Source organism: Macaca nemestrina, chromosome 1, assembly GCF_043159975.1.
Source record: "Macaca nemestrina isolate mMacNem1 chromosome 1, mMacNem.hap1, whole genome shotgun sequence".
NCBI lineage: Eukaryota > Metazoa > Chordata > Mammalia > Primates > Cercopithecidae > Macaca > Macaca nemestrina.
The window spans coordinates 11052176-11075598 of record NC_092125.1 but is presented as its reverse complement, the minus strand read 5'-3'; positions in this window follow the sequence as shown (position 1 = coordinate 11075598).

The window sequence follows — 23423 nt, the reverse complement described above, 5'->3', positions numbered from 1 at the left end:
GGAGTACAATTGGTTTGGTTATGTGAATTAATCTTATAGTGGTGAGATCTGTACCTGTGTGCAGTACAAATAGTGTACATTATACCCAACAGGTAATTTTTCATCCCTTCCCCCGAATCACCCTTCCCCCTGCTGAGTCTCCAATGTCCATTAACAACTCTGTATGCCTTTGCATACCCATAGACTAGCTCCCACTTACAAATGAGAACATGCAGTATTTGATTTTCCATTTCTGAGTTACATCGCTTAGGAAAACGGCCTCCAGTTCTTTATGAGTCACTGCAAATGATATTATTTTGGTTTTTTTATGACCCAGTAATATTCCACGGTGTATATGTACCATATTTTGTTTATCTACTCATTGATTGATGAGCACTTAAGTTGATTCCATATCTTTGCAATTGTGAATTGGACTGCAGTAAGCATATGTGAGCAGATATCATTTTTATATAATGACTTTCAAAAACATTAAATTTATCAAAGATATGTAATTTCAAAAAATGGAACCCAGTCAGTTTATCAATAGAACAGAAAATAAGTCAGTAAATTTCAGACACCTCTGGATGTGGGACTAGATTGATCTTCCTGCTGAATTTACAGATGTGAAGGGGATGATCAAATTGGTTGAGTTGATTGATTCTCACTGTCAAGGGCACATTCAAGAGGGATTGGGGGCACAACAGGGAGGAGTCTCTCAAATGTTAAGATAATCAGGAGGCCTCAGAGCGCCCTGTTGTCCCATGGTAACTGTATTAATCCATTTTCATGCTGCTGATAAAGACATAGCTGAGGCTGGGTGATTTATACAGAAAAAGAGGTTTAATGGACTCACAGTTCCACGTGGCTGGGAAGGCCTCACAATCATGGTGGAAGATGAAAGGCACTTCTTACATGGCAGCAGGCAAGACAGAATGAGAGCCAAGAAAGAGGGGTTCCCCTTATACAACCATCAGCTCTGGTGAGACTTATTTACTAGGATGAAAACAGTATAGGAAAAACCACCCCCATGATTCAATGATCTCCCACTGGGTCCCTCCGACAACATGTGGGAATTATGAGAGCTACAATTCAAGATGGGATTTGGGTGGGGACACAGCCACACCATATCAGTAACCATGCCAACAAAGGACACAAGTCCTCAAGAGTAAAGGTTTGGGTCACCCCATCTGGCAGGGAACCGGAACATTCCTGCTGAATATAAAAGGAACATGTAATGGGTAGAAGAAAACGTGGCAACTTTATAAATATTCATCCAATTTTAAAACATTTCCAGTTCTTTATAAAGGTCTGAAGTATTTATGAGTATTTTTCCTTCTTATAATATGAATATACTTGTGTATATATATATTAGCCAATTCTTTTTCTCTCCATCCTCCATTTTCTTTTTATCTAACTTGTGGTGTATTAATAATGGATAACCTTATATTTCAATATTTAAGATACAGGATAACAAAAGTAGTGATAAGAGCAGTAAACATTAACCAGGGATGGACAAAGTGCATGTTTTCGTATCCTCTTTTCGGGGGTATGAGTATGTGTTTGGTTGTATGAAGGGTAGTTGCATCATATTGGGTGGAAGGGTGATTTTGCTCATGTCTCTATCTGGAAGATAAACATGGGTAAAGCAGGTGTTTGTGGATGCCATGTTGATAAGGAGCAAGTTGTGCAGGATTGTGCTGGGTCACCTTGGCTAAGGCTGGAAACTACTTTTCCTAGAACCCCCTTCCCTAAAGATATCTGGACTACAGAGCTGTAAAGGAAGGGAAGAAGCAGCCACTTATCTCACAAAGTGAATGTAGGCAGATTCAGCAGGGGACGGCATCTCCCAACACTTTACTCCATGCTCAACTGGCTTTCCAACTATGACCCTACTGACCAACAGCAACCCCTGGGCTAACCACCAGACAGACACATGTCAATAAACCCTAAAGACTGTGGCCACACAGAGATGGCAACTTCTAGGCCTCTCAATGAGCTCCCCTCCCCTGTCCCATCTTGGCAGCTAGTCTTGCTTATGTCTTAGTCTGCTCAGGCTGCTACAACAAAATAGCATAGGCTGGGTGGCTTAAACAACAGACATTTGTTTCTCATAGTCCTGGAGGCTGGGAAGTCCAAGGCCAAGGCGCCAACTGATTTGGTTCCTGGTGAGGGCCTGCCTCCTGGCTTGCAAATGGTTGTTTTCTTGTTGAATTCTCATATGGCAGAAGGAGAGAGAGAGAGAAGAGAGAAGAGAGGGAGAGCTGTTCTCTTTTTATCTTCTTATAAGGGACACTAATTCTGTCATGAAGTCTCCATCTTCATGACCTAATTACCTCCCAAAGACCCCACCTCGGAACATCATCACATTGGAGGTTAGGGTATTAACGTATGAATTTTGAAGAGTTACATTCGTCAGTCTATAACTCTCTTGAGATCCCCTGGAAGCCTGATTATTATGCTTCTGATGGATTGATTAGTGAGCATTACTCTTATTTCCCGACTCCCCCTCCCAGGCGTTAGGTTCCCCAGCTCCTTTCACCTTTATGTAATATATAATTCCTGTAATAAATCTGCTATTCCCAAAATACACTCAGGGGCTCCAATTCCCAGCTGAAGCATGCGTGAAGCAGGTGAGATGGGAAGAAGCATGGCTACTTTTCAGAGAGGCAAGAGGTGAGCTGGACGGGAGAGTTGTCAGTTTGTTGAAAAGTTGTTAAAAATATGTTTGTATTTGCCACAGAGTGGGGCTGGATTAGGGAGGACCTTGAAGGATGCAGTTAGAAATCAGATTTTGGTAGAAATCAGAAACCACCATTGGCCCCTTGACAAGGGAAATAAGAGGGAATCTGTAAAATCGTAGGCCAGTGGCTTATCTTCCAAATTGGAAAATATGGGAAATATATGGTAGAAAGTTAATATAATCAAGCATATTAACAAAAATCATTGATTTTTTGAAGAGAAATATCAGAAATAGTTATTGCAATAAATTCATATAGACATTAGAAATTTCACGAAAAGTTCTCACACTCAAGATAACATGCAACACACTCATTTTCTCATGTGGAATGCGAGAGCTTAGAAATATGAAACCAAAGCTTGATAAATAAGCAATTTTTTTTCCAGACAGAGAAGTGGAAAAGCTGGTCTTGGGAATACATGGTAAAAGTAGGCATTTTTCATTTTTATAAATAATAAGTAGTAAGCTATGCACCATGATGATACTCCAGTAATGTTTCTCGTGCATCACAGAGTATGTCCTATGTGAAACTGTTTCTAAAAAGAAGAGTGTGTGGGTAAAAGCTATACACTATATTCCACTTTGGGAATTTGCTTTGCACCTGAGATATTGGCATATAAAGGGCTCTGAACAGATGTGCAGTAGAGAAACCTATTAACTTTGTGTAACCCAGTGTTTTGTTTTGTTTTTTTTTTTCAAGTTTTAAAATGCCCACTTTATTCCATATAACAACAGATGTCATTTACCTTTGAGGGAAAGATAAACCTGAGACTGATCCACTGTAAAACATTTCCTAGAAGAAACATCATCTGATTTTATGCATTTCAAGGCATCATGAGACAAGTGTATCATCATGCAGAAACACGGGTATCATGACTACATTTTACATAAAATAAAAGGAAACTATCAATAAACTTCAGAAAGCTGTAAACTCAACTACTCCCTAAAATATGGGCACGCAGTTGTTACAAAGACATAGTAAATGGTTTCTGGTGTGCAGTATCCTTTTACGTTACTCTGCTGTTACATAGGGCATAACATTTACCCAAGGCTTTTTTAAACTACAAACGATGTTTAGCAGCATTCAATGGTGGTCACCTCTCTCAATGGCCATCACTGGACAAATTGGACACCTTCCCACCTGCACACAAATATCCATAGAAAAATACTCAAGTTTTTAGACTTGGACCTGTGTACTTTAATTAACTTGCCCTTTCTAGTCTATTAGAAAGTGATATGCACTTTGGTCTGCCAAAAGCAATGCTTGTATTCTGGCAGCGATGTGTTATTGGTTTTACACAGTAAAGTGGATATGAGAACTTCAAAGGCAGGAGGTAAGTTTTTAACTTAAACAGCAGCAAATAAAGAGTAAATTAGAATACTCTGCTGTCACAAATATCCATGATCTCCATAACATACATACATATATATATATATATATATATATATATATATATATATATATATATATATATATTATACAGGAGGCATTTCAATTTGTCATCCCCAGCCTAGAAATGTCAAAGGCTTTCCCATTCAGTCTAATATTCTGGATTCCTATTACAAGGGAATACATTAAAATTATGGAAGAGTTGCTTACTGAAAGGAAATCCCTGAAAAATAATAAGGCAGGAAATGTAAAAATTCATAAATCATTTAGAACACTCTTTAATTATAATGAGCTAGATTTCCATGTATTTGAAGTAATACCAAACACAGTCACTTGTAGAACTAGTCCAGATTCCTTAAATATCAGATGCATTTTTAGTCTTCTGTGTAAGTGTGTGGAAGTTACTTATGTTTATATGAAATGAGGTTATTCATAATTTTCTACAGTAGTCACTATAAACCAGAAAGACTGAGACAAGCACAAATCAAGGCATGGAGTCTCCCAGAGCTGCAATGAGAAAAAGGCTATAACAGCTGATTCCATACACATGAATGGGTTTCTTTTCTGTAGGAAATCCCAGTGAGATAAGGAATAGAGATGTCTAGAGGGTTTCTTGAGGAGAAGGATGCCCCCATGCATTTAGTTTCCTCTCCCTGTGTTGTAGCACATTCTTCTCCTGCATGGTCTAACTTCCCTCAAGTTTGGTTGATTCTAAGGCCTGAATGATGAGGGTGTTGTCTTTGCAAGTTTTCATTCAGTCGGAAGTCATTTTGGTCAGTGTGTGAGCGAGTTCTGCGTTATTAAAGATCGCCTAGTGGCCAGCCGCGTCTGCTCATGCCTGTAATCGCAGCACTTTGGGAGGCCAAGGCGGGCGGATCACTTGAGGCCAGGAGTTCGAGACCACCCTGACCAACGCGGAGAAACTCCATTTCTACTAAAAATACAAAATTAGCCGGGTGTGGTGGCACATGCCTGTAGTCCCAGCTATTCAGGAGACTGAGGCTAAGGCAGGAGAATCGCTTGAATCCAGGAGGTGGAGGTTACGGTGAGCTGAGATCCTGTCACTCTACTCCAGCCTGGGCCACAAGAGCAAAACTCCATCTTAAAAAAAAAAAAATCTCCTAGTAAAATCCGGTTAAGTTAAGAGCTAGCCCCAGGCAACCAACTTGTTTGTGTGGGTCCCATCTCCGCCTTGCTTATTTCAAATGCCTCTTGGTAAGCAAGCTTCTTGGGAATTATCTATGTTATGTTTTCCATCATCATCCCACGCCGTGGCAGCAAGGTAATGGAAGTAATTTCCCTTCATTTTGGGAAAGAAGACTTTACTTTCTGAATCAGTTATATTGGCTATTACATACATATCTGACATTTCCAGAACTAGGATGGGAATGCAGATGGATCTCAAGTTAGGCTTCACTTTCTCCAGATAGTCCTTTATCAGCTGTGTTTCTTATCTATTTTCTGCCTGATGCTCTAGATGCCCTACAGGTGGACCTGCGGCACTCGCACCACCTTCGCCTTGGGGCAAGGGGATAGCCTGCTGCGGTGTCTTCTCTGTGGCAGGGTGGCTGCATGCTGTGGTGGCCAGCACTGCCTGGATGCGACAACTATGTATCATGACTATATTTTACATAAAATAAAGGGAAACTATCAATACACTTCAGAAAGTGGTAAATTGAACTATCTTTTTGTTTTTTTTTCTTTTTTTTTTTGAAACAGTGTCTCATTCTGTTGCCCAGGCTGGAGTGCAGTGGCGTGATCTTGGCTCCTTGCAACTTCTGCCTCCTGGGTTCAAGCAATTCTTCTGCCTCAGCCTCCTCAGTAGCTGGGATTACAGGCACCTGGGACCATGCCTGGCTACTTTTTGTATTTTTAGTGGAGACTGGGTTTCACCATGTTGCCCAGGCTGGTCTCGAACTCCTCACCTCAGATAATCAACCTGCCTTGGCCTCCCAAAGTGCTGGAATTACAGGCGTGAGTCACTACACCAGGCCAACTATCTCTTAAAATATGGGCATGCACAGGCGTGGTGGTGGGCACCTGTAATCTCAGCTACTTGGGAGGCTGAGGCAGGAGAATCACTTGAACCCAGGAGGCAGAGGTTGCAGTGAGCCGAGATCGCGCCATTGCAGTCCAGCCTGGGCGACAGAATGAGACTCCGTCTCAAAAGAAAAAACAAAACAAAACAAAAAGAAAAAGAAAAAATGTGAGCACACAGTTGATACAAAGGCATAGTAAATGGTTTCTGGTATGTAACCTTATCTACGAACTAGAAATCTGCAGTTTATCTCTGCGAAACCCACCAGAGTCCTATCACTGTGATCTGCTTTGGGCTTCAGAGGCAGACTCTCCTGTCTCCAACCCACTGCATTTAAAACATTTTGAAAATTGTTTCATTAGTGCCTTCCAGGTAGTGAAAAGCCAACCTGGGAAGGGAAAAGTTTGAAAAAAGGTGTGGAATAGATGGGGGTAAGTTTAAAACTTGGTCTGTAAATTTGATTGAGACTTTGTTAAATGTGCTTAGGGATGAAAATAATCCAATATATGTGAGTTTATATATGCAAAATATATGTTTACTATATTTTGTGCATAAAATGTACATATTGAATTATTACGTGTGTATATATACATATACAGTACATATGCACACATTTTCTCACACACATACACAGACATACACATTCAATAAATGGCTCTGAGTCACAACTAGGAAAGACGTTTTAAATTGCTCACAGAAAATGTAATCTCAAAATAATTGTGGAGCAGAAAAACTGATAAAAAGAAAAAAAAGTGCTATCATTAATGAGACCACTGAAAAAAGAAAATGACTTAATTCTAAAACTTAAATTTGTAATATTCTGGAATGTTCTGTGCATTTACTATTAACTGAGCAAATACTATATATAGTATAGGTGATGTGGTAGAGCAGAAAACAAAGCAGAGCACATCCATTCTCCTGGAACTTGAATTTTAGCGAGAAGAGAGGGGAAACAGGCAGGCAGAGATATGATGTATACAGTGGTGCTAACATGCCCAAGACATCCTTAATGCTGCCCTCAGCTTGATTCAGCTTTAGACAGGCTTCTTCCTGACTTTTGTTCCCTAATCTCCCTTTTCTTGAAAATGTGTTTAATTTGTAAATTCCTTATCTGACTTTTTGAGATATTATAAATGCCTTCTGCCAGTTTTGCAACCCAGGAATACCTTTTTCAAAGACCTGGGAACCATCTCTTTGAAATCCAATAGGCAAGGAAGACGGCATCCTGTCTACCAGCCTCTACGAGAAGGTAAGAGCCTAACCTTGGTGGGGCACCTTGCTCCAAGTTGTAAAACTGCCTTTTGTCACAAGGACATGAGAAAATTTACTTTTCCTTTGGGTAAAGCCAATTAGCAAAAACAGATGTGGTCTAAGGTCCCTCATCCCAGATTTTAACGATTCTCCAACCCTTCATTTCATCTAGAGCTGGGCTGTGCTGCCTTCCCTTTGCTGGCAGTAATACTGGAATAAAATCAACTTCTGTTTGCTTATCTTACCTGGTACAATTTTATTTTAACAAATGGAGGGTAAGGAGTCAGAGAGTTTGGCAGGTCAGGGTATGTGTTATTTTATAGAATGTGATCAGAACAAAAATTTTTGACACGTATCATATTTGGGCAGAGGATTAAGTGATGTGAGAGAGTTAGCTGTGTGGATCTGCAGTGGATGAACTTTTTATGCAGAGGGAATAGTCTGTATGGGCAGAGATAGGAGCGTAAACGCATGGATGAGGCCACATGGAAGAACAGAGTGGAGCAGGAAGACAGAGGTGAATGTTTGAGAGGTGATAAGGAGTCAGGTCCTGTGGTACCTTATAAGCCATCAGGAAGACTTGGGCCGACGCTTTGAATGGGATGGAGGAGGGAATCAGAGGAGTCTTCAGAGTAGAGGAGTTAACTGCATGGCTTATGCTCAAAAATAGCTGCTGTTTTGAAGGGAAAATATTTAGGAAAACAAGGGTAGGGCCAGGGAGACCACTTTGGAGCTATTACAGTAATGTAGGCAGAGGGATGATGTGACCTTACACTGGGGGTGGTAGCCGTGGGGATGGTGAGAAGAGGTGGTGTTTGGACATATTTTGAAGGTTAAGACCTTGCAGATTTGCTGGAGAATTGGATGCACAGTACATGAGTGAGAGACAGCTGAAGGATGACTCTGAGGTGTTTGTCCCAAGCAGATGGAGTAGTGGCATAATCAAGATGGGGCCACCGCAGGAAGAGCTGCTCCAGGCAGGGCTAGGTCCTTTTGTACATGGAGCCTTCTTTGGTCCTTACAAAAGTTCTCTGAATGTACTATTATTGTCGCTTTGAAAGGGGGAAATGGAATTTGCGAGAATATGAGTAATTTTCTCAGGATCACACAGCTAGGAAAAGGTTGTCTCAGTCTGAGTTGCCCTGAAAACTTGGTCCGAGGAAAGAACTTGTGTGCAGGTGGTTTACGTGGGAAACAGAGAAGCTCAAGGTGTAGGAGTGAGGAGCAGGAGAGAGTGAGAGCAGGAAAGAGTGAAAACCCATGGGAGGGCTGTTACTGAATTTGCAGGCTGAAAGCTAAATCCTACGAGGACTCCCTGAAGCCTCAGAATACCTCCCAGCATTGTCTGCCAGAGGATGTGAGGAGGAGCGCTCGCCCTGCTGGGCTCCCATTTCCCGGAAATCGAAGGTTGCCTGTGGGAGGGGTTACTCCCCTCACTTCTGAGCTTCACAGTCCTGCAGTTCTAGAGCTTCTTCTCCATGTCTGTGGTGTCAGGAGAATCCCAGGGCAGAAAATGAAGATGTTCAGTACCATGCCAGGCCAAATATATATATTCATATGTATAGATTCAGATAAAGTGCAACTCATATGTATATTCATGTTTATATTCATATAACATATAAACATTCATATATATATTTTTATATATATATGAATGATCGAGAGCCAGTGAAATTAGGCAATGCTTATTTATGAAAGACCCAGCCTTTGAACTCAGATTAGGATGCCCAAGCCCTTGGGTCTGAGACTCCCCAGCTGCCTTAAACCTGTTCCTGGGCTCATTTCACCATTAGCTCCACCCTTCAAGCCTCTCTTTAGTCCCACCTTGCTTTGTAGTTGGGTCAGAATGATGGGGGGCAGTGAGTGAGGCTGGCTGATGATTTTAACTCACCTCGCACTAGCTTAATTAGCATTGACCCAACCTGAATGCTGGGACTCAAGGAAATACACTGCAAACCTGAGGCTCGACGTGGTGACATGGAGGAATCGTGCTTTGGAAATAACTCATATATAATTATTCGAGTTCTGCTGTTCTCATTCTTGGTGGATGTGACCTAGTTAGGTCACTCTTCATCTCTGGGTCTCCATTTTCTCACCAGTAAAGGAGGGATTTAGAGCTGACCTGCATAACATTCTAACTCTAGTGTTCTGTAGTTCTCTGAGACTTATGATGGGTGAATAATCCTAAAAATGCATCTTTGTGGTGATAAAAAAGAAAACGCCCAAGTTTTAAACAAAAATGGCATTTTCCTGAGTACTTCTTTTCTTTGGGGTGCTATGTTCCTGGGGAAATCCATACACAATCATGCAAATTATTTCCTATTGTTTTTGCAAGTTCACCTTGTTGAAATCCAAGGCTGTAATAGCTTCAGCTGCCTGTTTGTGAAAGTAACAAAAGCAACTGGGATAATGCTAGAATGTTAAAATGCTGATGATAATCAGCATTTGGGTACACACTTGCTTTAGTTGGAGGCAACATTTTGGCTTAAGAAGAAGACTCGAGCCTCCAGCCAGAAAACAAAAGCATAGAAAAAAAAATTATCCTTCCTACTCTCATTTTACCCAGCTATTTAATCTCTGCAATTATTTCTGTGACTTTGAATGTTATTTTGTTTTATCAGGAACTGGAGGTCAGGATGGCAAACAGGGTACAATTTTTATAAAGATTATCATGTCATTTTCTCATTACATTCTAGGGAAAAACTGAAATGAGTTTACACAATATACCTTTTAGTATACTGGCATGATAATGGTTATAATACGTTATTTCTAGTAAGCACCGTTGGCTAAGACATTGTCATCACCCGAGCAGGTTAAATCTATGGACTACTGAGTGTGAAATGCATTACAGCAAAAGCTTTGAGGGATGTTAATTTCTTTGGTTTAATTTCTAAAGGACAGCTCGGATATTTACTTGACAGGAGAGATTGCTAAATCCAGTCAACCAATAAACAATTATGTATGTTTTAAAATGCAGAGGAAAGATGGATCAATTATCTCTTTGTTATTCCTCACGGTTCTGCATTGAGTGCCATTTAGGATTCAGAAGTTAATTCCTTACTGCATGAAGAGGGCATCATCTATCCTTGTAATTGATGCCTTTGCTCCATTTCTTTTCCCATCAATACTTTGTGTGGGAATCTGCTCAACAGTGCAGCCTGTCAGAGCCAACATAAAATTGTAATTAACTGTCATGTATTGGTGGAAACCTGAAGCGAGAGAATGCATGTATCCCTTGTAAGTATTTGGAGCTTTCAAAAAGTAAGCAATGTGATTTCCAACATAAAGATGGGGCAACTGATGAGAATACATTTTTGTCTGGTGCCAAGTAATAATTTGGAGAAGGGTAGAATGACCCTCTCTGGAACTGGCCTTAAAATGTTTGAGAAAAAAACGATTGTTTCCTCTCAATAACCACAATATTGGAAAACGGTCTTTTGGGAAAGGGTAAGATTTTACTAAATGTGAGATTTCTTTCTCTTTCTGAGATAGATGGTGGTGATGGCTGCATGTTAGTGTGAATGTACTTAACACCGCTAAAACATGTACTGAGAAATAAAGTGGTAAATTTTATCTTAAGTATATTTTAGTATGATCAAAAAGATTTATTTTTTTCCTCTATACCTTTTCTTCCAAAAAAACCCCAAAATAATGCAACAATATATGAAAACCAAGTTAGATGAAACCTATGAGACCTATTTGAGATTCAAGAGATAAATGTTTATTTATTTAGGCTTACAAACTATTGGTCACTATGGTCTGAGTTTTATGTTTCTCACTTTTTAAAAACTGGGAATCAATTTCCCTTCCAATGTTATGCTGTGTTTATTGTAAAGATTAGAACTCCTGTCTTTTCTTTTTTGAGAAGAATCTAAAGTGGCCCATCTTGTTTTTTTTGTTTGTTTTTGTTGTTGTTGTTGTTGTTGTTTTTTGTTTTTTTTTTGAGACGGAGTCTCGCTCTGTCACCCAGGCTGGAGTGCAGTGGCCGGATCTCAGCTCACTGCAAGCTCCATCTCCCGGGTTCACGCCATTCTCCTGCCTCAGCCTCCCGAGTAGCTGGGACTACAGGCGCCCGCCACCTTGCCCGGCTAGTTTTTTGGATTTTTTAGTAGAGACGGGGTTTCACCGTGTTAGCCAGGATGGTCTGGATCTCCTGACCTCGTGATCCGCCCGTCTCGGCCTCCCAAAGTGCTGGGATTACAGGCGTGAGCCACCGCGCCCGGCCCCCATCTTGTTTTTTTACAAAGAACAAAAACCATTGAGAAACACTTTCTGATTTTCCTAGTTCTTACCACAAAGGAGCAGGTAGAGATGGTGGAGCTGGGAGAAATAAAGAGAGGTTAAAATCCTCATATAACCATGAACTCTACTGGTAAATTGAGGTTTCTAATGTTTAAGTAACTGGTTAAGCTGGTGAGGATGCCAGAGATATGCTAGACAACCAAGGGTGGTAAATGAATTTGAACAGTTGCTTGATATTTTAAAATGACAGTAATATGTTAGTGTTTATAGGCATTTGGTATAGTATTTGTTTATTGGCTTAGAGGAAAATACACAATTTTATTTGATATTGTTAAAAATTTATTTCCCACATTTGTTTTCTTGGTGGGCATCTTTTAGTTCTTGGCAACGAAAAGAAGAAATGCTATGGTAGCACCAAGTGGAGAGAACAAATTGTTTCTCCTAATCCACACAGTTAATTGTTACCACCAGAGTCAAATTGGTTTCACATTGAGCCTTGAGGTCTTTTATTTTTGAGGTTGGAGCAGAAATCTGCTTTGTCTGCTCAGTACACTCTCGTCTTCTGAACACCTAATGTATTCTAGGAAACATCTTCTCTCTCCAGTGTTTTGGGGATTACCATGTTTTGACATGCTTTAATTCCCTAACCACAGTGGATTGACCCAGAAATGGATGCATGCCCTGATTTTGCCTATAGCTCATTGGGTGATGGTGGGCAACTGAACCAGGAGTCTCTGGATGGGATTTGGAAAGGGGTGTGTGCTGGTGGTAGTGGTGGAGGTGGAATGCTTTATGTGAGGCCATGTTTTCCTCCTTTGTGAGGGAGAGAACAAAGCCTAGAAGCCAAGAAAAGCGGAGACAGTAAATGAAGGTAAATGAACATATATGTAGTGTCCTGGTGGCCTGTCAGACCCTACTTTCAGCCACCAAGAGACATCTGTCTATTCCATTTAGATGCTGAAGTATTCCTTTGGTTATATGAGATAACCCAGTTTCCTTCCACTAAATACAGTTTATTTTCTTAAGCTGTTTTTAGTTGATTTGGTTCTGGCACTTGCAACTGAAAGTCTTGGCTAATACAAAGGTGAACCCTCTTCAGTGGGTACATGAATTTTGGAATTGGATTCCTTCCTTTTTTGTGCGTACCAAGAATGGTCATCCATGAAAAATCTAAATATTTTAAAAGAGGGTTTGTTTTGGCCAACTGTCCAAACTCATGATGTAGTTCCCCATAGTGGGAAAAGGTCGTTTTAGTCTCTGTCGAAGGGTAGGGTGGGGTGGCGAGTCTTCAATCTCTGTGGTTTGGCTTCTAAGGATGGAAGAAAGAATTATGTTTTGTAAAATGCATTCCCAAAATCGGTAGCAAAGTAGATTAATATTTTGACGAAGTCACTCAGGTCTGTTAAACACTAGCAGTGTTTTTTTTTTTATTGGTCAAAATTTAAATGTAAAGGTAAGGATATCTTTGATAGCCCTAGAATATTAAAAGTGTTCCAGTTTTGAACAGCTAAAAGGAAATTAATTTCTCTATATTTCCTGCCTCATGTTGTTTTAAGACGAAGGCTCTCACAATGCAAGTAGTGTTTTTCACTCCAGAAAGAAAAGACCTCTTTTTCCATGAAAGAAATTTTTTTGAGAATATTTTTCAGTCTGTACAAAGAAAGTGATATGCTGTAACATCTATCCTATGCCTTTAAAGGTTGGACATAAAGACTGAACAATTGCAGTACAGGATCCTTAACAGAAGTGAGATCTGAAAGAAGATGAATCCTCCGGCATTGTTCTTCAGAGAAGCCCACCCTGGAGTTTCTCTTTGTTACCGTGTTGCTTTATCTCAAGACGTGTTAAGGCCTTTCATATGGCAATTCTTAGAGTCTTTTATATTTTAACTTAAGGAGTCATTCCATTGGAACAGATTTGCAAATAGGTAAAAAACAAAACAAACCAAAACAAAAGAACATGTTTAGTAACAGTATGTGAGAACAGTGATATCTTTAAGTGTTTGCCAGGTACACAGCTCTCCTCTCATAAAAGCAGCTGCAGGAGGATTTCTTTCCTCAAAATGTGCTATGCTTTGTGACATAATCTGGATACCGTGGCCACCATTGTTTGGACTAGGGACCTGGGTCTGTCCTGGAGTAGCCATACGAAAATGGAACATGAGGATATTTGGTGAGAGAAATTTGTCAGCAGAATTCTGTATCCTGGATAGTGACTGATAAGCTAAATCTTCTCTCTATTCTTTGGAATTTGCAATGTGAGACCCAAGAGAATGTAGCAGTTTAGAACAGCCAAGTTGAAGCAATCCTAGTTTCAGCCAGAAATAGGAGCCCATGTGTAGAAACCATGGGCCATGGGGATGGTGGAACTAATTGTTTCTGTAGGGAACATGGTTTGAGCGTCCTTGGCCTCCGCTGTCCTCAATGGGTTTCCTGTTCTGCATGATACCAGGTAATCCAACTTATGGGAAGATTTCTTGTTTCTTTACATCCCGGAGTATTCATCTGTAAAGTCTCTATTACTTTAAGGTATCTTGAGAAAATCTGTTTCTTAGAATATAAAGGGAGTTAGGCAACAAAATAAGCCGATAGGTTATAACCAACTACTTTCTAGCATACTTGTAGAGGGATATAAAAGAAAAAGTAAAATAAGTGAAATTTGTTATACTCAATACAAATTCATAATAAATAGCAAATACGTATATAGCATGTGAAAAAATAAAATGCTAAGGTTCCCCCAACCACCTACGTGGACTTCCTCCTCAACCAGGACACTCTTAAAATGTAACCTGAAAGACTGGTTCAGGCCATGATGGGAAGTGGGGGTCTCACATGACTCATACACCTCTCTGGCAATAACATCAATACGGACTTGAAGTCTGATAAGAAACATGTTACAACCTATTCTATCTGAAGCCTGCTACCTGAAAGCTTCTTCTGTAAAGAGCTTTGATCTCCACGGTCCTTTATCTTAACTCAGACATTTCTTTCTATTGATCCCAGGTCTTTAGAGAAACTCAACCAATGGTCAACCAGAACATCTTAAAATCTACCTGTAAGCTGGAAGCCTCCCAACAACCACAGCCCCACGCCCGCCTCCACTTTGAGTTGTCCCACCTCTTAAATGTATTTGATTGAAATCTCATGTCTCTCTAAAATGTATAAAACCAAGCTGCACCTCAACCACTTAGGCACATGTTCTCAGGACCTCCTGACAGCTATGTCATGGGTCATGGTCACTCATATTTGGCTCAGAATAAATCTCTTCAAATATCTTGCAGAGTTTGACTCTTTTAGTTGACAAGCATTTACTTTCTGGCAGGCACTAATGTACAGATACACGTTTATTTAATCCTGATGACACAACCCTATCCTTATTTCACAGATGTGGAAACTGAACCACAGAGAGGTTAAGTAACTTGCCCAAAGTCACACAGGTCATAAACGGTAGCATTGAGTCATCAGCCCAGGCATTCGGGCTCCAGGTTACTGGCTGTGAACTGCCACACTATATCACTACCATACATTTCTAGAGCTCTCTGACTTTATTAAAATACTTCATAATCAGAATATGTTACCAATTACATATGTTTTGGCCTTGGATAAATTACTTAATCTGCCTATGTTTTTTACATTTAGCAGAACTGTATAATAGAGTAAAAGGCATTTTTCTTGCTACTTTAACATGGTTTTTGTGTGAACAGAGTGTGATCAGAGATGTTGAAACCAAAAAAAGCACTAAATAAGCATAAGACATTATTGGAGCTGTGCTTGTAAAAGCCACCCTGCAGGGCTGGGCACAGTGGTTCACGCCTGTAATCCCAGCACTTTGGAAGGCTGAGGCAGTGGATCACAAGGTCAAGAGATCAAGACCATCCTGGCCAACTTGGTGAAACCCTGTCCCTACTAAAATTACAAAAATTAGCCGGGCGTAGTGGCGGGCGCTTGTAATCTCAGCTACTCAGGAGGCTGAGGCAGGAGAATCACTGGAATCCGGGAGGCGGAGGTTGCAGTGAGCGGAGGTTACAGTGAGCCGAGATCACACCACTGCACTCCAGCCTGGCAAAAGAGCAAGACTCCATCTCAAAAAAAAAAAAAAAGCCACCCTGCAAGCCAAAGCTTATCTGCAAGGTATCAAGCAGAGCCTAGTGACACCGCCATAGGACCCATTTAGAGTAACCTTTTTCTTTATTTTATTTTACTTTAAGTTCTGGGATACATGTGCAGAACGTTCAGGTTTGCTACATAGGTTTACATGTGCCATGGTGGTTTGCTGCACCCATCAACCCGTCATCTAGGTTTTAAGCCCTGCATGCATTAGGTGTTTCTCTTAATGCTATCCCTCCCCTTATACCTCACCCCTGACAGGCTCCGGGGGGTGTGTGTTGTTCCCCTCCCTGTGTCCATGTGTAGAGTAACCTTTTTCTTAAGTAATGCAACCCAACCAAGAAAAGTTGTTCAGCTAAAGAAAGAAAAAATAATTTGGTCTAAATTTCTAGAATTTTGACTAAAATGTTTGTGCATTGGGGGTTGTGAGATCATAGATTCAGATAGTTATAGGTGAAAGGAATACTGGAGATTAGTATAAAATTAAAACTAATGGCCACTATGATCTTCCCTGACCTTCTAAAGATGGATCAGGCACTCTTCCCTTGTCCTTACTTAGCGTTTGTAAATTGTCCTGATTAAAGGGCATATTTTACTGTAAATACTCCTGTGTTTGCATATCTTCTTGTTGGATCTTAGAGGCTAACTTGAGGCAAAGAGAAGACACACATTGATTGCAATTAACTGTATCCACTCTGATAGAATGGAGTTTCTAATTTAAAAAAGGGAAGGAAGTTATATTTGTTCAACATCTGAATATGTGACAAAGATTGAGTTCATGTCATGTGTTGAATAATTTCCAAAACTGCTCATGTGGGGCATTTTCTGAACCACAGATTAAACACAGCCCAAGACTAGAGTTGGTGCCAAATCACTGAGGACAGTAACCTTGGTCCTATGGGGAAATAGTGGGCAGGGGGCAGGAGACAGGAGGCGTTCAGAACTTGCAGCTAATCTGTCCTCACTCACATAAGAAACGCCGAGCTCCTGTGCGGCTCTGGGCTGTGAAAAATGGATACTTCCCCGATCATCCCATTCTAAATGTTTCTTCTGCGTTCAGCTTCATAGGCTTGGAGAAGTCTGAGGTCTTGCTGGCTTCATTGGAAATACCCTGTCCTATTTGCTCCCTGAGCTCTGAGACTCTCTTGAGCTTTTATCTTTATTCCTTCATGCTCGGAGGAAGCTGCACAAGCTAGGAAGAAACTGTTGCCTACCCAATATCCAGCCTCCCTGCTTCCTTTTTAACAGAAGACTGATTTGGGAAAACAATATATTTCTTAGCTCTCCCAGCCCAAACCTGGTAGCTGAGGTGGTCAATGAAACGTAAGTAGAATTCCTTGAGTGGGGAAATATATAAAAGGCAATTAACTGTCTTGGGAGGCTTTCTCTTTTTGCTAATTGCTTTTCCTCTTCTTACTTTGGATGCACACTTGATGTCTGGAATGCCAGCAGCCATCCTGTGGCTATGGGACAAATGTGAGGGTGGAAGACAAGGATTGAGCATGGCAGAACAGAAAGATAGAAACCACCTTTGTCCCTGATGGCCTGGTAGATTTGTGCCAGCAATGCCTTACTGCCTACCGCTCTTCTTGTTTTTATGTGAAAGAGTAAGCTACTGTTCATTGAGTCACTTTACCCTGGTCTCTACTTCTGGCAGGCAAACAGAGGTCCTTTTTCTTTATTCCACATCAGCCATGTCAAGGCAGACTGAATGGAATTTAGGAATAGCCTTAGAGGATCCATCACATAATTTATAAGGAATTGTTCTGTTGGACACAGACATCCTTAAAGTCCAAAGGCCTTGCTTCTTACTCTTCTCTGTTACCAAGTTGCTGGGATCTGTTACTACTCAGAGAGATCCTTCTCTTCTAATTTCCCCTTTCCTTCTCTCTTTCTGGTCCTCATAAATAGAAATGGGTGGAAAAATACCTTAACATACAAATATATTTTCTGCAGAAATCTATTCAAGCCATTAATGGGTTATTTGCATAATTTTCATCTTTGATTAGTTGAAACATTTGCATTTGGACTCATTCACAAGTGCCTGGGGCTCCCCCATGGACAGTGATTCCACACTTGACTTACTTCTTAGTGGCCAGGACAGCTCTGCCAAGGAATCCTTCTCAGAACAGAAAGTATGTATACTCAACCCTGGAAAATCCAATTTTCACCTTTATACTCCTGGAAGCAGATATTGACAATTTAAGAGTAACTCATTTCCTTGTAGCTGGCAAAGTTTCAGAAATAATGAAGGATAGTCTCTGAGCACCCCTCCACATGCAAGGTGGCAAGGAGATCCTAGGACTTTTTACTGGGAAAGCCATGAAAAATGGAAATAACTGTGTGTATTGATCAAATAATACTGATTTAAAATTACAAAGCATCACTCACATTTTTTGGATGAATATAGTTATATCCTGTTGAATGAGAAAGGAAAAGAATCCTTCAGTATTTGTAGGTTTGGCTGTATGTTCCTGACTCTGACTTCCCTACAGCACAAAAACTCCCAACTACATTTCCTGTCTCACAGACTTTTGTTTTTTAATTTTATGAACTCTTTCTATATATCTCTCCTACAAAGTGTACTCTTTTCATAAAAAAGGGACATTTTCACACTGATTCTAGCCAAGGTCTCAGAAGGGGAAGTAAATGATGAGAATTAATTGTAACTTTAACAATACAGACAGAGCATATTGTTTTATACACCAAGAAAATGAAAAACAATACTCACTGAACTTGGTTACCACTGAAATCTGTATCAAGTTACAACAATAAACATAAGAACTCTTAATGATAAGTAGGGCATAAGATAAAAACAAACTATAAGTTGTTCTTCCTAATTTGCCTTTAAGACACAAGAGTAGTGTAACACGAAACGGTAACACTTACAAAAATAACCTATTAGTCAACTTTTCTGTTTTTCAATTTTCAAACCCAAGGCGCTGTTAAAGTTTAATTTAAAAATAGTTATAGCTATTAAATGCCTCCAGAGCAAGCAACATACCTGAAACTTGCTCAGAACTACTGTGGAGAAAGGATAGGAACCAGTGTTCATTTGGTTTCTTTTGTATGCGAGGCTTTTTACCTTAGTTGTTTCCATTTAGTTTTCGAAACAGTTCTGCAAAGGAGACATACTTAACACTATTACACATGGGAGGAAATTTAAGCTCAACTAGAAGCAGTTTACCAAGTTCAAATAACTGATAAGTGAGGGAAGTTGATATTAAAACTAGTTTTCTCAAGCTCTCTGTTTTTTCACCACTATATGATATTTTGGTGTTTGCTGTTATGAAGGGAAAACTAGAATGTAAGACCCAATAATGGCCAGGATTACAGTGACTCACACCTCTAATCCCAGCACTTTGGAAGGCTGAGGTGAGAGGATCACCTGAGGTCAGGAGTTTGAGACCAGCCTGGCTAACATAGCGAGCGCTACCCTGTCTCTACTAAAAATACAAAAATCAACCAGGCATGGTGATGCGTGCCTGTAATCCCAGCTACTCGGGAGGCTGAGGCAGCAGAATCACCTGAACCCAGGAGGCAGAAGTTGCAATTAGCCGGGATGGTGCCACTGTACTCCAACCTGGGTGATAAAGTGAGATTCCGTCTCAGGAAAAAGAAAAACACACACACACAAACAAACACACAAAACAAACAAACAAAACAAATAAGTTTACAAGATGATGTGAGTTCTGTAGGCTAATACAAATGCATAATTCAAGAAATTAGAAGCCAAAGCAGAGCATGTTGGAATCTTTCCTACCTAAAGGTAAGGTTAGCAGTTGACTCTTGGTGGAGCATAGACTTCATTAACACTGACAAGGCACAGTGGCCACCCTCCATCAGCTGGAGACAGTGGGCTAGCAATTCCCCACAAGGCACAGAAATAGGGAAGGCCATGGATAAGGAGCTACAGCATCCAAAGAAGGGAAACCTATTTGGTTACAGCTTTCCAAACTATGTTCCCATGTGTATTAGTCAGGGATCTCCAGGGAAACAAAACCAATTATACACACACGTGCACACACACGATTTTAAATATATATATGTTTGTGTGTGTGTATATGTGTGTGTATATATATGTATGCATGTGTATATATGTATATACACACATATACAGAGAAAGAGATTTATTGTAAGGAAGAGCCTCATGTGATTATGGAGGCTGACAAGTCCCGAGATCTGTAGAGTGAGTCAGTAAGCTGGAGACCCAAGAAAGCCAGTGATACTTTTCCAGTTCAAATCCAAAGGCCTGAGAAGCAAGAGAGCTCGTAGTGTAAATTCTAGCCCAAAGGCCGGCAGGCTTGAAACCCAGGAAAAACTGATGTCTCATCTCAAGTAGGAAGGCAGAAAAAAAATGATGTCCCAGTATTGAGGCAGGCGGAGTCCCCCCTTATCTGAGGGAGAGTCAGCCTTTTCATTGTATTCAGGCCTTCACCTGTTTGGAAGAAGCCCATCCACATGTGCTTTACTCAGTCTGTTGATGGAAATATTTATCTCATACAAAAACAGCCTCACAGAAACACCTAGCATCTGATCACCTAGCATCTCAACACCAGACATCTAATCACCCCATGGCCAGTCAAAATTGGCGTATGAAATTAACCATCACACCACGTGCTTACATTTACGTTGCGGTGGAATAACACCAGGCAGGACACAGGAAGGTTAAGCTTTGAGTGTCCCTTTACTAGTTACCTGCCATGGGTTTTAGTCCATTTATTTTCTCATGAGGACACTAAACTGTGAGGAGAAATGAGATGACATATAGAAGTGATTTACTGAACTGTAAAACACTTTTTAAAAAGTTATAATATTATGATCAGGGTGGTAGTTGGGAAGCATTAGCTTTTCAGAGAATAGAGAATTCACACTTTGTAATCCAGGGTGTGACAGCAAACTCACTGTGGCTGCTGAGGAAGCCCTTGTCTTCGGAGAAGACATTCAATCACTTTCAGGGTGTCCTCTCAGGGTGTCCTCCCAGGAGCTTCACTGGAGGGAGGCAAGCAGAGAGGCATAACCACTTTGCATCTGTCAAGCATTGCACTTTTTGAGTGAAGAGATGAGCAGGCAGAGAAGCCTGCTGGGAAGATGTAATTACTGCATGATCCAGGCAGAGTGGTTGTCTTACATCATCTCATAGGAAAGTTTTTGACTTCCAGGTCATTTTAAGAGGCAGAGAAAATAGAAATTCCATGCACAGGAGGAAGCATATGGTGCTATTGGATTGTGGAAATGAGGGGTCCAGCTAGTGGGACTTTGCTGGCCATGGAATTTTTCTTGCAGTTCTTTCATGAATCAAATGAGCTAAAGTTAAAGGTGAACCTAATGGCTTTTGGGTTATTTTCAGGATGGATGTGTTTTGATATATTCCAGTTTTTTCAGTAGACATATTCCCCACTTTGAAGGGAGAAACTCTTTAATGTGGTGCATATCCTAGGTAAAATCATTCCAGCTATTAAATGTTTTCAGAGAGTCAAGTTCAGAGGGAGATACTAATTAAATGTAAATAATACATTCTATCAGGTCAACAAACTCAGACATTCTCTTAGACAATTTTATTTTCACATTCAAATTATTAACAAGAACATTCAACTTAGTTTTTATTTTAAGACCCCATTCTGCCAAGATGACTGACTTTAATCTCAATAGATTTGGGTTCTAAGTTAAGCTTCAGGGGACTTACGTTTTATATTTTGTCAGGTATGGGCTATCGGGTTTTTTCTTCTTCTTCCTTTTTTTTTTTTTTAGAGAGAGAGGGTTTTTTTCTGTTTTCCAGGCTGGACTTGAGCCCCTGCGCTCAAGCGAGCCTACTGCTTCGGCCTCCTATGGCTAAGGTTAAGGTTTGTTTTTGTTTTTTGTGTTTTTCTTTTTGTTTTTGTTTGAGTCAGGATCCCACTTTGTCACCCAGGCTGGAGTGCAGTGGCGCTTTCATGGCTCACTGAAGCCTCAACTTCCTTGGTTCAAGCGATCCTCCCATCTCAGCCTCTACAGGAGCACACTACTATGCCTCTTTGCTTTTTAAAATTTTTGTAGGGATGGGGTTTTGCTATGAGATTAGGCTGTTCTCAAACTCCTGGCCTCAAGTAACCCTTCTGGCTCAGCCTCCCAAAGTGCTGGGATTATAGGTGTACCTGGCCCTAGGTTAGGTTGTGATGGCTGTGGCAGGATGGGGTAGCAGGTGGATCTGGTCTTTGATGTATCAATTAGCTTTCAGCTGAGATAACCATCTCTTTGTCCAAGATCTATAGCCCTTCCCATTTCACAGGTATCTCTGTTCTTTTCCCTTCAGTGATATCCTGTATATCCTAGAAATCGCTCGTCATTTCATGGAAATATTTCTTACTCTTTTTTTATTTTACACCTAGTTTTACAATTCTTCTCTTATGTTTGTTAACTTGGGTAGTTTCCAGTATTTTTAAATTACAAATACTTCTGTAATGAATGGCCTTCTTCATATGTATTTTGTGTTGTTGAAGGTGTATTTTCAGTGCAAATTCTTAGAGGAATAACAGGGTCTCCTTGGGAAATGCCTAACTTTGGGCCTGGAACAGGAATGATATGAGGTAACCTGAATATCTTGTTATAGAAAGTAAGAAAGTGCTCCAAAAGTGATAGGATCATGACAAAAAGACACCAGAGCAAGTTTGAATGAGTTCCAACTGGTTAAATCACGAACAGTTTGAGCACCAAAATAAGTAAGTGTCCAAGACTGAATGTGAAAGCGCCTTTGTCACATATGGACCGGCCCCCTCCACAGAGGAAGTTTTGTTCTGCAGCTGCGTTCAGCAGCCCATCAAGTGCTTGGTTCGCTACCTTTTGACAACAGAGGATATTGTTACGATTTTGAGTTTTTGCCTATTAGTGAAGAATGATACCTCTGTGTAGTTTTAATTTCCATTTCTCATACTATAAAATAATTTAAACATTTTTTCATATTTCTGAGAACCATTTTACATAGTTTTTGTTAATTATTCTAGTCCGTTTTCCATTTTTCTATAGAAAGTGTCTTAAACCTGCACTTGTACCCTTGAACTTAAAAGTTAAATAAAATAAAATAAATTTTATATTCCAAAAATTTTAAAAAGTATCTTCTGCATTCTCTTAATTTTAAATATCCTTATTTCTATTTTAGGGATATTAGACATTTGTTGGTCATATATGTTGCAAACACTTTATTCCAATTTGTCATTTGTCTTTTAACTGTGCTTATTTTTTTTGTTTGTTTTGTGCCAAAGTATTTAAACTTGTTTATATAAGCAATTTATCAATCATTTCTTTTTTATTTGTATGTTTTTGTTACAATTAGAAAACTTTACGTTACTCTCAGATTATACAAAAAATCATCCATGTTTTCTTCTAGAACTTACATAGTTGCATTTATTACATGTAGCTAGGGGCTTGGGATGGGGTTTCTTTTTCTCTATTGCATTTTATTAGTTTGGTTTATAGTCCTCTTTTATTTTGCTTTCTAACATTCTGCATTCTTGGTGGCATCTTGAATTTCCCTTATATCCCAGCATGCTTTTAGTTTTCTTTCTGTGCTGAGGTTGAGGCATAGTTTACAGAGAGAACTTGAAGTGTCTACCTTCAATGTCTAGCCATTTTACTATGTAGAATCTACAATAGTGTAGTCAGTACTGTCTAAGAGAAATATGACTTGAGTCACGTATGTATTTT